At 45.9% G+C, this 15,902-nt stretch overlaps 1 protein-coding gene across 2 annotated transcripts in view; it reads left to right on the top strand.

Moving 5' to 3' along the window:
* Nucleotides 1-2,526: 2,526 nt before the first annotated feature.
* The window catches only part of ZNF462 (zinc finger protein 462), a 134,237-nt gene continuing 120,861 nt past the window's right edge, over nucleotides 2,527-15,902 (top strand). The window contains exon 1 of one of the 2 annotated variants that reach the window (XM_073542657.1): nucleotides 2,527-2,810. The gene's annotated coding sequence lies outside the window, so the exon portion shown is untranslated. The remainder of the gene's footprint in view (nucleotides 2,811-15,902) is intronic. The other variant, XM_073542658.1, reaches the window with a different exon arrangement.

The raw sequence follows: 15,902 nt of genomic DNA, 5'->3' as shown, positions 1-15,902 counted from the left end.
CACCATTAAAAGGCGTATCGGCGGTTGTTAAGGGGTTAAACCAAAAGGCTCTATCATGGTCTTGTTTATAAACCTAAAACATTGATCCAATAGCCTTTTGGCTTATCCAGGTTATCTTTACCAAACTGCAGACAAGCAGTAATGTTCTTTTGGAGACCAATGGCTTTCTCTTTATAATACTGTCATACACCATTGTTGTTCAGTGTACTCCTGATCGTGGACTCATGAACATTAACTTATTTTATAGAGGCCATTAATTGCTCAGAGGTTACCTTGGGTTGCTTTGTCACCTTGAGGACTATCATTAGCTTTTGGAGAGATTAATAATGGTCCAGAATTTCCTCCATTTGTACACAATATTTCTGACTATGGATTGGTCTAGTCCAAACTCTTTAGGGATGGCTTTTAATCCTTTCCCATAAAGATGAACATCAACAACTCGTCTTCTGAGGTCCTCAGAAATCATTCTGCCATCATACACTTCCATTAAAATGGGCTGTGAAGATGAGACTTTCATAGATTCCTGTTCTTTAAATAAAATCGGTTGCCCATTCACAACTGATTTTCATCTTATGATTGAAAACATCAGCCTCTAATTTCACCTTCAAATTATCTGATAATCCTAGAGGTTTCCATAATTTTTCCACTCATATACCGTACATGTAATATTAGACCATTTCCCTTATTTAAAAAAAAAAAAATTACAAAGTCTAATATTTTTAACTCATTTGCTTGAGTTTTTTCCCTTTATCCACTTTTAAGACTTGAGTGAAAATCTGAACAAACAGGATGGAATCGTTACACTAGAGAACTTCTTTAGCTGTGCCTGTAGAAGCAATATGGAATGAGCATAGGTAGTTAACATCAGCATGCAGCACTCTATTAAATATAAGTTTTATGGTGTAAAAGTTTCCAGTTTTGGGAATGGGTTTTGGTTTAAAGTGACATTATCTGCCATAAGAACATCTTCATATATTCCCCCGTATAATGTTAGATATTGGAAACCTCACAAGAATCAGTAAAGGAGGGATCCTCACACTGGATAGCTTCATTTCCTATTCTTGAATAACTGACATGCAGGTAACAAATGGTTATCTTGAATTTCTATTCTTAAAACAAATGTGTTCAAAAAGTGACTACCAACTTATTTCTTGCAAGTTTAGAAGATGCTTGGACAAAAAAAAATTGCAATGGGCACTTCAGATTTCAACATCCTACAGTCTAGGAAAACTTGGGGTTCACTACAGTAGAATCAGAATGTTAAGGCTATTTGGTGGCGTTAGACCTGTTAGCCACCTAATGACCATTATCACCATCGTTCTCATCATCTTCTCCAGAATCATGCAAGATGGAAGCAAGTTCTCAAGACTAGATTATTGCACTTCACATTTCAGCATGCTACATTATATAGAATATGACTTTGGATGAGTGGGAATGCTGGAGTTTACTACAGTGAAACTAGACTTTTCAAGATATTGTGTGGGGTTAGAAGCTATCAGAAGACCATTATCACCCTCATAAATTATATCTTCTCCAGAATTATGCTGGCAAATTTCCAAGAGTGGGTCACTGCACTCAGCATGCTACATCATTAAGAATATACTTTGGATGAGAAGAAAAATTGGTGCTTACCACAGTGAAACTAGAATATTAATGATATTGGGTGGGGTTAGGTCTGCTAGCAAACAAAAGACCACTATACTCTCATCATCATCCTCCTCATTAGCTAGATAGTGGAACATTATCTAGTGGATTACTGCACTCCAGATCTCCATACTACATTGGGATGAGTGGAAAACTAGATATTTTAAGGATATTGGGTGGGGTTAGCTCTGCTAGCAAACAAAAGACCACTATACTCTCATCATCATCCTCCTCATTATATCTTCTCCAGAATAATGCTAGATAGTGGAACATTATCTAGTGGATTACTGCACTCCAGATCTCCATACTACATTGGGATGAGTGGAAAACTAGATATTTTAAGGATATTGGGTGAGGTTATGAACTACCAGAAGACCATTGTCATCCTCATAACCCTATCTAAATGGTGGCAAATTCCATAGACTAGAATGACTGCAAGGTTACAAGAAATGTTCTAGAAGCACACAACTGTATCCTTCAGCTAGGAGAAAGGCTGAGCATTGCTGCATACTTTGACCTCAGCTACAGCAACCCTTTTCCACTCATCAATATAAAAGCAAGCTGCCAATGCTCCAGATAGCTCTCATTTCAGGACTGTATGGAAGGTCACATTACAGCAGTGAATGAAGTCCCACCCCATGTTTCTTCAGCACAGTCCATTACATCTCAAACTGTTCTTTTTTTTTCCATGGTGCAGATGTCTCCTGCATTCTAAGCACTTCACAGAAAGAAAAGTTTTTTTCTCCTCCACCCTTCCCCCAAGCTTAGTCCTTTCATCTGAGCCCTGCTGAATATTTCGAGCAGAGATAGGAGACATGTCTCCACGTTGCTTGCTGTTAGAAAGACTTTGTGCACCCCCTGGTGCTCTGGCGTTTTGTGTGGTAGAGATTGTCTTCTCTCACTCTCCCTCTCCCTTCTGGTTGCTCATTATTCAGAGAGAGGCAGAGACACATACGCACATACACACTCAGTGAGAGAGACGGATCTTTCAGGTCATCTGCAGCTGCAGAGAAGCAGCAGCAGCCAGGGAAGGAGAGAGGAGGAGAAATAAAGCAAGGAAGATGGCAATCCTCCATTGCTGAGTAGCTGCAAGAAGAGGAGAGCCACCATCTCTCCACCTAGCTGAGGACAACAAGAGGCTGGAGCAGCCCCGTGCAGAGAGCTGTGTAAGTGCCATGGCAGTCATCTTCTCCCTAATTGCTATTGTGTGTGTCCTCCTAGTATCTGTAATGTCTAGCAGGAGAATCCTGGAGCAGTTCCTTAGGATCTGCGGTTTGGGGTGGCTGGAAAGGGGTGGGAAGAAGCCTCTTTGGTGTGCTGTCTGGAGAAGAAAGGAGGTGGTGGTGGTGGTGGTGGTGGAAGAAGGAGGAGGAGGAGAAGAAGAGGGCGGCTAATTAATGAATTCATTAATTGACCCCCTCCTTTACCCAACCACCCCCATGTGGTGGAGATTAAAATGAACTTATGGAGTGAGGTGATGTGTGCTTGCACTTGTGACTGTATGTGGAGGAAGCTGGTGACAGACACAGCGGGGGGTTGGCTAGGTGGCCAACATGACAGAGTGACCTCTTTCTCAGCTGCATGGTTTGGATTTGTCCCCTCCTCATGCATATAAAGAGGTCTCCTGGCACCCCTCCCTCATGAGCACTGTTGACATGGAAGGTTGGATCCCGGCTTGAAATATCTTGCCTATGAGGGAGGGAAGAGGTTGTTGTTCAGCTGGAGAACCTGCCTGAAGGAGAAAGGAAGCAGCTAAACCTGCTGTTGTCTCATTAAAGTCCTCTCCTCAGTCTCTTGAGAAGCTGAAGGTCTACCTAGCCTTCCCTGTCCTCCATTAGCAGTCTGATCTCTGTCCAGACTTTATAAAAGCACAAGGCTGCTTGCACCATGCTCACTATGGAGCTTCCTCCTTCTGGTCACCATCTCATAACTGTCTGCAAAACTGAGGGACCTAGAAATGCAGTGTTCAACTAATGGCATGTTGTATTTTCTGGAGAACCTTCCAGAAGGCAGTTTCCTTCAGCATTTCTCCTCTCCAGGTTCATTTTAAAAAGGCCACTTTAATGTTTTTTTTTTTTTTTTATTAGAGGAAGTGGATTTTATAGTTGCTATAGGAAGTCATGGTCTGAATGAGGTAACTTAAGCCATACTGAAGTTCTACCACAAAATGGAGGACAGAAGTCTTCAAAGTAGGCAAACCTAACTTGGAGCCTTGCAACCAAATAAAACATGGCAGCGAGAGCACATAACATGTTCTCCAGAGTTGAATTTCAGCGATTTTGAATGATTTCTAGGAATATATTTCTGAATTGAATTATTTACTTAGACTACTGAGGAGCTGTAACACATGAACCAGAGGAGAGATATATGAGGTGTAATATATTACACACTTATAACATCAAACATCAGGCCACTAATTTCATTTATCTACAGGGTTTTCTGTTCTGAAATTGGAACCAATGGTCCCACGTTGGATGCAATGTTAAAGCGGTTGTTCGTTTTGACAACCCCGTCTAGCCATTAGCCAGGTAAACTGGCTGTAGGGTTTTTACAGTTACGCACTGTAATGCTAATTTTTAAGCATTAGGTCATCCATGTGCCACTAAAGGAATTCTCCACTTAAGACAATTTCTTCTTGTCACAAGTGCCCTTGACTATAAATGGGTTGTAAAGTCTCTCCTCTCCCAATGAGACTACATGCGCACGTTGAGTATTTGATGAGTTTTTTACCTCAGTATTTGTAAGCCAAAACCAGGAGTGGTGACGTGTTTCTATTATACTTTTCCTCTGATTGTTCCACTCCTGGCTTTGGCTTAGGGCCCCGTTACACGCATCAATGTCCCAGCGATCCCACCAACGATCCGACGTGGATGGGATCGCTGGGACATAGCTGATCGCTGGTGAGCTGTCACATAGACAGACTCACCAGCCATCAGGACCAGCGAGCAAGCTGGTATCCAGGGTAAACAACGGGTAACTAAGAGCCGCGCGGCTCTTAGTTACCCGCTGTTTACCCTGGATACCAGCTCCCAGCATCGCTGATCATTGGTCTCTCGTTGTCACACGCAGTGATGTGTGCTGCCCAGCAGGAGACCAACGATAGAATTATGGCCCAGACCATTAGGCAACGATTAACGATCAGCCAACTGATCGTTGATCGTTGCTACATGTCACAAGCAAGGATGTCATTTCGACATCTCTGCAACGTCACCAAACTGGTGACATTGCAACAATATTGTTCACAATATCGTTGTGTGTAATGGGGCCTTTACACATACTGAGGTAAAAAACTCACCAAATACTGAGTGTGTGCACGTGACCTTTTCCAGATGAGACCATGAGCTATCTGCTGCACAATGTGAACAAATCTAGCTGAAAGAATTCAGTTTCTCTCTAGAACCACTATACAGGAATTTCAGGATTACGCATTGCCCATTTAAATTAGCGTTTTTTTTGTATAAGGCCTCATTCAGACGTCAGTGAGCTATCTCGTACTTAAAAAAACAGTTGTGGCATCACAAAAACTACGATATGAAGCATGGTCAACATATATTCCCCAATTCAGTACATAGCTGAGATACCCACTATCCTTTACACAGAATATCCTTTGTTTTAAGAAAAATTGCTTGGCTATATACAGATATACACATACCATATACTGGACAGGGGCATATCACTGTAAAGGAAATTCAGAATTACACATTGCCCACTTAAATTAATGTTTTTTTTGTATAAGGCCTCGTTCAGACGTCAATGATTTATATTGTACGTAAAAAAGTGATAAAAAAACTTAAAATCCATTGCACATAGTGACCATATAAATATCTTTTGTATGTACCCAACAGTTCCAATAGTTCCAGTGATACCCATATAGGTAAAAACAACCAAGAGTCTCAAAAGTCCACTAATCTGATTATAGAGTTCCAATAGTTTGATATGTCCCAATGTTCAGCATATGGTATACTTATATCTGTATATAGCCAATCAGGTTTTCTTAAAGCAAGGGATATTCTGTGGAAAGTGACCTGGCCAGTGGTAGCTTCACATACTGTCTTTTGTTTTCCAAAATAACAAGTTGTGGTGTCACAAAAATTCTATGATGTGAAGCACGGTCAACATACGTTTCACAATTCAATGCGTAGCTGAGATGCACACAATCCTTAACACAGAATGTCCTTTGTTTTAAGAAAAATTGGTTGCCTATATACAGATATACTGTACGCATACATCATATACTGGACAGGGGGCATATCAACTTATTGTGACTGTATACCGTAATAAGGATATGAGGACTTTTGAGACTCTAGGCTGTCTTTACCTACAGTTGTGGCCAAAAGTATTGACACCCCTGCAATTCTGTCAGATAATACTCCGTTTCTTCCTGAAAATGATTGCAAACACAAATTCTTTGGTATTATTATCTTCATTTAATTTGTCTTAAATGAAAAAACACAAAAGAGAATGAAGCAAAACGCAACACATTGATCATTTCACACAAAACTCCAAAAATGGGCCAGACAAAAGTATTGGCACCCTCAGCCTAATACTTGGTTGCACAACCTTTAGCCAAAATAACTGCGACCAACCGCTTCCGGTAACCATCAATGAGTTTCTTACAATGCTCTGCTGGAATTTTAGACCATTCTTCTTTGGCAAACTGCTCCAGGTCCCTGATATTTGAAGGGTGCCTTCTCCAAACTGCCATTTTTAGATCTCTCCACAGGTGTTCTATGGGATTCAGGTCTGGACTCATTGCTGACCACCTTAGAAGTCTCCAGTGCTTTCTCTCAAACCATTTTCTAGCGCTTTTTGAAGTGTGTTTTGGGTCATTGTCCTGCTTGAAGACCCATGACCTCTGAGGGAGACCCAGATTTCTCACACTGGGCCCTACATTATGCTGCAAAATTTGTTGGTAGTCTTCAGACTTCATAATGCCATGCACACGGTCAAGCAGTCCAGTGCCAGAGGCAGCAAAGCAACCCCAAAACATCAGGGAACCTCCGCCATGTTTGACTGTAGGGACCGTGTTCTTTTCTTTGAATGCCTCTTTTTTTCTCCTGTAAACTCCATGTTGATGCCTTTGCCCAAAAAGCTCTACTTTTGTATCATCTGACCAGAGAACATTCTTCCAAAACATTTTAGGCTTTTTCAGGTAAGTTCTGGCAAACTCCAGCCTGGCTTTTTTATGTCTCGGGGTAAGAAGTGGGGTCTTCGTGGGTCTCCTACCATACAGTCCCTTTTGATTCAGACACCGACAGATAATATGGGTTGACACTGTTGTACCCTCGGACTGCAGGGCAGCTTGAACTTGTTTGGATGTTAGTCGAGGCTCTTTATCCAGCATCCGCACAATCTTGCTTTGAAATCTCTTGTAAATTTTTCTTTTCCGTCCACATCTAGGGAGGTTAGCCACAGTGCCATGGGCTTTAAACTTCTTGATGACACTGCGCACGGTAGACACAGGAACATTCTGGTCTTTGGACATGGACTTGTAGCCTTGAGATTGCTCATGCTTCCTCACAATTTGGTTTCTCAAGTCCTCAGACAGTTCTTTGGTCTTCTTTCTTTTCTCCATGCTCAATGTGGTACACACAAGGACACAGGACAGAGGCTGAGTCAACTTTAATCCATGTCAACTGGCTGCAAGTGTGATTTAGTTATTGCCAACACCTGTTAGTTGCCACAGGTAAGTTACAGGTGCTGTTAATTACACAAATTAGAGAAGCATCACATGATTTTGTGAACAGTGCCAATACTTTGTCCACCCTCTTTTTTATGTTTGGTGTGGAATTATATCCAATTTGGCTTTAGGACAATTCTTTTTGTGTTTTTTCATTTAAGACAAATTAAATGAAGATAATAATACCAAATAATTTGTTTGCAATCATTTTCAGGAAGAAACTGAGTATTATCTGACAGAATTACAGGGGTGTCAATACTTTTGGCCACAACTGTATATGGCTAGCACAGGAACCATTGGGTATATACAAAAGATAATTATATGGTCACTTTGTAGTAGATTATAACTTTTTCTTCTAGCTATATACATCTTTGGTGATTTGAGCATTGCTATTCTGCTGCAGGTTGACTATTTTATAGCATATTAGTAGCGCCAGTATAGATTTTTGGTTATTGCTAAAAAAAAAAAATGATCGACTTTCATGGATCAAATTTTCATGGATCAAATTGGATCAAATTTTGATCATTGTTCGATCAGTATGTCAGCTTTTATGACCAAAATTTTATCAGTTTTTGTCATATGCATGGAGGTTTCTCCAGCTTCTATCAGTCCGTTAAAAACAGACAGAACATGGATGGAATCCCAGTGCTGTCTGATTTTTTCAAGAACATAAACTGGCATTGGCGACTTTGATCGGTCACTCGAATCAAATTATAACAAGTCTCTTTGTTTTTGTGATGACCACTATTTCCACAAAGAAACATAAACAAGAGAACAGACCCATAGATTATAAAATAGTGGGTACGGAAAGTATTCAGACCCTTTTAAATTTTTCACTCTTTGTTTCGTTGCAGCCATTTCGTAAATTCAAAAAAGTTCATTTTTTTCTCATTAATGTACACTCTGCACTCCATCTTGACTTAAAAAAACAGAAATGTAGGAATTTTTGGAAGTTTATTAAAAAAATAAAAACTGAAATATAACATGGTCAGCCCTTTGCTCAGACACTCATATACACTGCTCAAAAAAATAAAGGGAGCACTCAAATAACACATCCTAGATCTGAATGAATAAAATATTTTCCTTGAATACTTTGTTCTGTACAAAGTTGAATGTGCTAACAACAAAATCACACACAAAAATCATCAAATATAATCAAATTTATTAACCAATGGAGGCCTGGATTTATAGTCGCACACAAAATTAAAGTGGAATATAATGTCCTTAAAACAAGTAAAAATGAGACTTAGTATTGTGTGTGGCCTCCACATGCATGTATGACCTCCCTACTGTACAACGCCTGGGCATACTCCTGATGAAGCGGCGGATGGGCTCCTGAGGGATCTCCTCCCAGACCTGGACTAAAGCATACCCTAACTCCTGGACAGTATGTGGTGCAACGTGACGTTGGTGGTTGGAGCGAGACATGATGTCCCAGATGTGCTCAATCGGATTCAAGTCTGGGGAACGGGCGAGACAGTTCATAGCTTCAATGCCTTCATCTTGCAGCAACTGCTGACACACCAGCCACATGAGGTCTGACATTGTTCTGCTTTAGGGGGAACCCAGGGCCAACCGCACCAGCATATAGTCTCACAAGGGGTCTGAGGATCTCATCTCTGTACCTAATGGCAGTCAGGCTACCTCTGGCGAGCACATGGAAGACTGTGCGGCCCTCCAAAGAAATGTCACCCCACACCATTACTTACTGACCCACTGCCAAAGCGGTCATGCTGAAGGATGTTGCATGCAGCAGATCGCTCCCCACGGCGTCTCCAGACTCTGTCACGTCTGTCACATGTGCTCACTGTGAATCTGCTTTCATCTGTGAAGAGCACAGGGCGCCAGTGGCGAATTTGCCAATCCTTGGGTTCTGTGGCAAATGCCAAGCGTTCTGCAAGGTGTTGGGCTGTGAGCACAACCCCCATCTGTGGACGTCAGGGCCCTCAGACCATCCTCATGGAGTCGGTTTCTAACTGTTTGTGTAGACACATGCACATTTGGGGCCTGCTGAAGGTCATTTTGCAGGGCTCTGGCAGTGCTCCTGTTCCTCCTTGCACAAAGGCGGAAGTAGCGGTCCTGCTGCTGGGTTGTTGCCCTCCTACGGCCCCCTCCATGTCTCCTGGTGTACTGGCCTGTCTTCTGGCAGCACCTCCAGCCTCTGGACACTATACTGACAGACACAGCAAATCGTCTTGCCACAGCTCGCAATGATGTGCCTACTTGTGTGGGTTGTAGAGTCCTTCTCATGCTACCACGAGTGTGAAAGCACAACCAACATTCAAAAGTGACCAAAACAGCCAGAAAGCATTGATACTGAGATGTGGTCTGTGGTCCCAACCTGCAGAATCACTCCTTTTTGAGTGTATCTTGATAATTGCCAATAATTTCCATCTGTTGTCTATTCCATTTGCACAACAGCATGTGAAATTGATTGTCAATCAGTGTTGCTTCCTAAGTGGACAGTTTGATTTCACAGAAGTTCAATTTACATGAAGTTATATTCTGTTGTTCAAGTGTTCCCTTTATTTTTTTGAGCAGTGTTTATGTCACATGCTGTCCATTTCCTTGTGATCCTCCTTGAGATAGTTCTCCTTCATTCGAGTCCTGCTGAGTTTAATTAAACTGATAGGACTTTATTTGGAAAGGCACACAGCTGTCTATATAAGACCTCACAGCGCATGTCAGACCAAATGAGAATCATGAGGTCAAAGGAACTGGCCAAGGAGCTCAGAGACAGAATTGTGGCAAGGCACAGATCTGGACAAGGTTGCAAAAGAATTTCTGCAGTACTCAAGGTTCCTAAGAGCATAGTGGCCTCCATAATCCTTAAATAGAAGTTTGGAATCACCAGAAGTCTTCCTAGACCTGGCCATCCAGCCAAACTGAGCAATCATGGGAGGAGAGCCTTGGTGTGAGAGGTAAAGAAGAATCCCAAGATCACTGTGGCTGAGCTCCAAAGATGCAGTAGGGAGGGGGGAGAAAGTTCCACAAAGTCAACTATCACTGCAGCCCTCCACCAGTCGGGCCTTTATGGCATAGTGGCCCGACAGAAGCCTCTCCTCAGTGCCAGACATATAAAAGCCCACATAGAGTTTGCTAAAAAACACACGAAGGACTCCCAGACTAGGAGAAATAACATTCTCTCATCTGATGACACGAAGATAGAACTTTTTGGTGATAATTCTAAGTGGTATGTGTGGAGAAAACCAGGCACTGCTTATCACCTGCCCAAAACAATCCCAACAGTGAAACATGGTTGTGGCAGCGTCATGCTATGGGGGTGTTTTTCACCTGCAGGGACAGGACGACTGGTTTCAATTGAAGGAAACATGAATGCGGCTAAGTACAGAGATATCCTGGGTGAAATTCTCTTCCAGAGTGCTCTCGATCTCAGACTTATCCTAAGGTTCACCTACCAATAAGACAATGACCCTAAGCACACAGCTAAAGTAACAAAGGAGTGGCTGCAGTACAACTCTGAGACCTTTCTTGACTGGCCCAGCCAGAGCCCTGACCTTAACCCAATTGAGCATCTCTGGAGAGACCTGAAATTGGCTGTCCACCAACGTTCACCATCCAACCTGACGGAACTGGCGAGAATCTGCTGGGAAGAATGGCAGAGGATCCCCAAATCCAGGTGTGAAAACCTTGTTGCATCATTCCCTAGAAAATGCATGGCTGTACTAGCTCAAAAGGGTGATTCTACTCAATACTTAGCAAAGGGTCTGAATACTTACAACCATGTGATATTTCAGTTTTTCTTTTTTATTAAATTTGCAAAAATTTCTACATTTCTGTTGTTTTTCAGTCAAGATGGGGTGCAGACTGTACATTAATGAGAAAAAAATGAACTTTTTTGAATTTACCAAATGGCAGCAATGAAACGAGTGAAAAATTTAAAGGGGTCTGAATACTTTCCGTGCCCATTCTAGGTACGAGTTCTGTAAATTAAAAATATGGATAGAATTTGTACTTGAAAAACTGAGTGCACCCTAATCAAGGACAGTACAGGTCCTCCAGAGTAAGGGATGCTCTTTGTAACCTCTCTTCACACTAAACAGCAAATAAGAAAGTGTAACAACCCTGCTGGCATCACTGCATGACCTCCCATTCCCCGCACACCAACTTACTTTCTGCTTCAAGCTATGCTGTGAATTCTGTCTGTTGCCAGCCCTAAGCTCCATGTGCTATGCCTCTTGTTTTCCTGCTTGCTCTCCATGTTTCCTGACTGTGTGTATAGGGGGGCGGCGCCTGAACTCTCTGGTTCTTATGCAGTCAGGGTGCACCTGGCTAATGGGTCCCTGACCAATTACCTAGAGCCCTGGACTATTTAACCCTGCCACTCCCACTGAAACATTGCCTGTGCAATGTCTAAACTCAGTTAGCTCCTTGCTACTGAGCTAGCCAGGCCCTGTCCTATGTCTTGCCTTCTCTGAAGGCTCTTACTGCGTATTCCTGTGTCTTGGTACCTTGCCTAGTACTTCTCTGTCCGCCTGCCAGGAGGCAGAATATCCTGGTCCTTGTGTCTTTGTCCCTGTGTCTCTGTCTGAACTCAGTCTTACCTCTGTCTGTCAGTCTCCTTGTCTGTGGTTCCTTCTCTGCCGTGTCTTTCCTTGTGTCCTCCCTATCTGTGCGTCTGCTCCCTGGTCGCTCTGTCTGCACGGCTCCCTGGTCGCTCTGTCTGCACGGCTCCTTAGCCGCTCTGCCTGCACGGCTCCCTAGCCGCTCTGCCTGCACGGCTCCCTAGCCGCTCTGCCTGCACGGCTCCCTAGCCACTCTGCCTGCACGGCTCCTTAGCCGCTCTGCCTGCTCAGCTCCTTAGCCGCTCTGCCTGCTCGGCTCCTTAGCCGCTCTGCCTGCTCGGCTCTTTAGCCGCTCTGCCTGCTCGGCTCTCTAGCCGCTCTGCCTGCTCGGCTCTCTAGCCGCTCAGCCTGCCCAGCTCCCTTGCCGCCCAGCCTACGCCACACTCCTGCGGCTCAGCCTACGCCGCACTTCTGCGGCTCAGCCTACTCTACACTCCTGCCTATATCCATACCTGCACCTCCTGTGTGAACAGGCCCAAACCTGTTCCTTCATATTCCACTCCTTCCTGTCTATATCCATACCTGCACCTCCTGTGTGAACAGGTCCAAACCTGTTCTCTCATATACCACTCCCGCTTGCCCAGTGTCTCCAAGCCGTGCCCGCTTGCCCTGTGTCTCCAAGCCGTGCCCGCTTGCCCAGTGTCTCCAAGCTGTGCCCGCTTGCCCAGTGTCTCCAAGCCGTGCCCGCTTGCCCAGTGTCTCCAAGCCGTGCCCGCTTGCCCAGTGTCTCCAAGCCGTGTCTCTAAGCCGTGCCTCCAAGCCGTGCCTGCCTGCCAGTGTACCAAGCCGTGCCTGCTTGCCCAGTGTCTCAGCCTGCCTGTTAGTCACACCTGTCCAAGTGACTTGTCCCCGAGTGGGACCAGCAGCCACAGCCAGACACCACCCTCGAGTGGCACCCGACAGCTATCTGCCGCACAAGCCTGACTTCACCATCAGAGGCTCCAGTGAAGACCGAGGTAGCTGTCGTAGTCACGCCCCTTCCAGGGTAGTCTGGTTTGTGGCACAGTGGGGCCACAAACCCCCGGCTCGCGCCATTCAGCCAAGGCGCGAGCATGACAGTTTACACAGGCCATGGTCCCCGCTGACTCCCATGTCCTTCCGCTCGCAGAGCATTATGAACTCTCTCCCTGCCAGTATGAGCAACCAGAGGAATTTGTTCCGTCCTGCGTGGTTCCGATTGTGGAGACCTCTGAACCAATCATCGTCTCCAATGCTCTCTACAATCAGCTCCTGGCCTATGAAGAGCATGACCCAGCAGACCCGCCTAGGTTCTATGGGGACCCTAAAGAGTGCCAAGGGTTCCTGAAGAATTGCCTGCACTACATCCTGCAGAATGCAGCTTGTTTCCCCTCTGACCGGGTCAAGGTGGGATACATCATGTCCTACCTAGCTGGTGATGCTTTAACATGGATTTGTCCCTTCTGGGAAGCAAGGGATCCTATCGTCATGAACATAGGGGCCTTCCTGGTGGCCTTCCGTAAAGTCTTTGATGTGCCTCGTCCAGCTGCTCCTGAAAAGTCTTCCCCTCCAAGCTTCCAGAGACAGACCAGACAAGAGGAACCTGTGGGTGAAACGTCTCAACTACCTATTACCGTCCAGCCATCACCTGTTCCACAGTCTACCGGTGCAGCCTCCCGTGCAAGATCCAAGAGGTCTAAAAAGAAGAAGCGGGCCAAGTTGCAACCGGAATCTGGCCTCTGCCCTGTGAAACCTGTACTCCAAAACCCAGGGCCAGTAGGAGAGGCTGTCCCTGGCGAGAGTACTCCCTCTCCATTAAACGCTTTGACTGTTTCTCTGCCTTCAGGAAGCTTTGGTGTGTTTAAGCCACCAGTCAGAGTCAGTGTGTGGTCTCTGTCATACAGCTCCCGAAGCCGGCGTGGGCATTGTCTCGAGGTGGCCGAGCCCTACTTGAGAACAGTCTAGTCCTGCAAGGACAACTACAGCTCCAGGTCAGATCTTTATACATGAAGAAGTTCATCTTCCACTTGCTGTCTGGTATGCCCAAGGGTCATTCTGATGCAGAGATTCTAGTACTCATCTATATCTGGAAACCTAGTAGGGCACCGCGCTTGAAACAGTCAAGTGACAAGAGGTGTCTGGTTCCCTTGCGTCAGAGTCGATCAACAATGTCACCTTCTTCATCTGGTCTGCTAGTCGTCGAGTCAAGGGGTGATGACGTCTCCGAAGAGGGGGAAGCGGGTCAGTCTCCTCACACGTCTCCAGCGACTATACCAGTGATCTCCCAGGAGCATCCCTGTCTCTTGATTGTCCTCCCCTGGATTACGGGCTGAAGATGGGTCCTAAATATATGCCTTCAACCCCCGTGTGGCCAGTGAGAGAAGATACTGAGACAGAGATTTTCTCACCCTCTAACCTGGTAGAGGAGGCCCAGTTTTTTCAGGGTAACAGGCTGAAGTGGCTCCCTGTATGTATGCCTCCAGCTTCCATTTGGCAGGTGGGTGAAGAGGTTGGAACAGTGACCCACGTATCTCCGTTTCTCACCAACCGGGAGGAGGAGGTCCAATTTTTCTGGCATGTCGGGCTGAAGTCGGACTCAGTGAAGGTGTATTCTGTTTCTAGCTGGCCGGCGGATGTAGGGGCGAGGTCTGAAGCTGCCTGGTCCCCGCCTTTTGCCAATTTGGAGGAAGAAGTCTTTGTACCCTCTGTGTTGGAAACTGACTCCCTTGGGCACCAAGAAACCGGGCAATCTGGGATTCCTGATGGCACACATACTCCACCCTACCTGAAGGATGTCGTGTCAACCTGGACTGTGTTTGGTCCCATACTCCTTCTTCTGGTCATTCTGGCAGGCTTGAGAAAGAGGGGCCGTAAAGGTGGGGGTACTGTAACAACCCTGCTGGCATCACTGCATGGCCTCCCATCCCCGCACACCAACTTACTTTCTGCTTCAAGCCATGCTGTGAATTCTGTCTGTTGCCAGCCCTGAGCTCCATGTGCTATGCCTCTTGTTTTCCTGCTTGCTCTCCATGTTTCCTGACTGTGTGTATAGGGGGGCGGCGCCTGAACTCTCTGGTTCTTATGCAGTCAGGGTGCACCTGGCTAATGGGTCCCTGACCAATTACCTAGAGCCCTGGACTATTTAACCCTGCCACTCCCACTGAAACATTGCCTGTGCAATGTCTAAACTCAGTTAGCTCCTTGCTACTGAGCTAGCCAGGCCCTGTCCTATGTCTTGCCTTCTCTGAAGGCTCTTACTGCGTATTCCTGTGTCTTGGTACCTTGCCTAGTACTTCTCTGTCCGCCTGCCAGGAGGCAGAATATCCTGGTCCTTGTGTCTTTGTCCCTGTGTCTCTGTCTGAACTCAGTCTTACCTCTGTCTGTCAGTCTCCTTGTCTGTGGTTCCTTCTCTGCCGTGTCATTCCTTGTGTCCTCCCTATCTGTGCGTCTGCTCCCTGGTCACTATGTCTGCACGGCTCCCTGGTCGCTCTGTCTGCACGGCTCCTTAGCTGCTCTGCCTGCACGGCTCCCTAGCCGCTCTGCCTGCACGGCTCCCTAGCCGCTCTGCCTGCACAGCTCCCTAGCCGCCTAGCCGCTCTGTCTGCACGGCTCCTTAGCCGCTCTGCCTGCACGGCTCCTTAGCCGCTCTGCCTGCTCGGCTCCTTAGCCGCTCTGCCTGCTCGGCTCCTTAGCCGCTCTGCCTTCTCGGCTCTCTAGCCGCCCTGCCTGCTCGGCTCTCTAGCCGCTCAGCCTGCCCGGCTCCCTTGCCGCCCAGCCTACGCCGCACTCCTGCGGCTCAGCCTACGCCGCACTCCTGCGGCTCAGCCTACTCTACACTCCTGCCTATATCCATACCTGCACCTCCTGTGTGAAGAGGTCCAAACCTGTTCCTTCATATTCCACTCCTTCCTGTCTATATCCATACCTACATCTCCTGTGTGAACAGGTCCAAACCTGTTCTCTCATATACCACTCCCGCTTGCCCAGTGTCTCCAAGCCGTGCCCGCTTGCCCAGTGTCTCCAAGCCGTGCCCG

The sequence above is a fragment of the Dendrobates tinctorius genome, unplaced genomic scaffold (genome assembly GCF_039654945.1).
Source record: "Dendrobates tinctorius isolate UK_male_01 unplaced genomic scaffold, ASM3965494v1 ptg000128l, whole genome shotgun sequence".
NCBI classification, from domain to species: Eukaryota; Metazoa; Chordata; class Amphibia; order Anura; family Dendrobatidae; genus Dendrobates; species Dendrobates tinctorius.
This window is presented reverse-complemented; position numbering and strand designations above follow the sequence as displayed.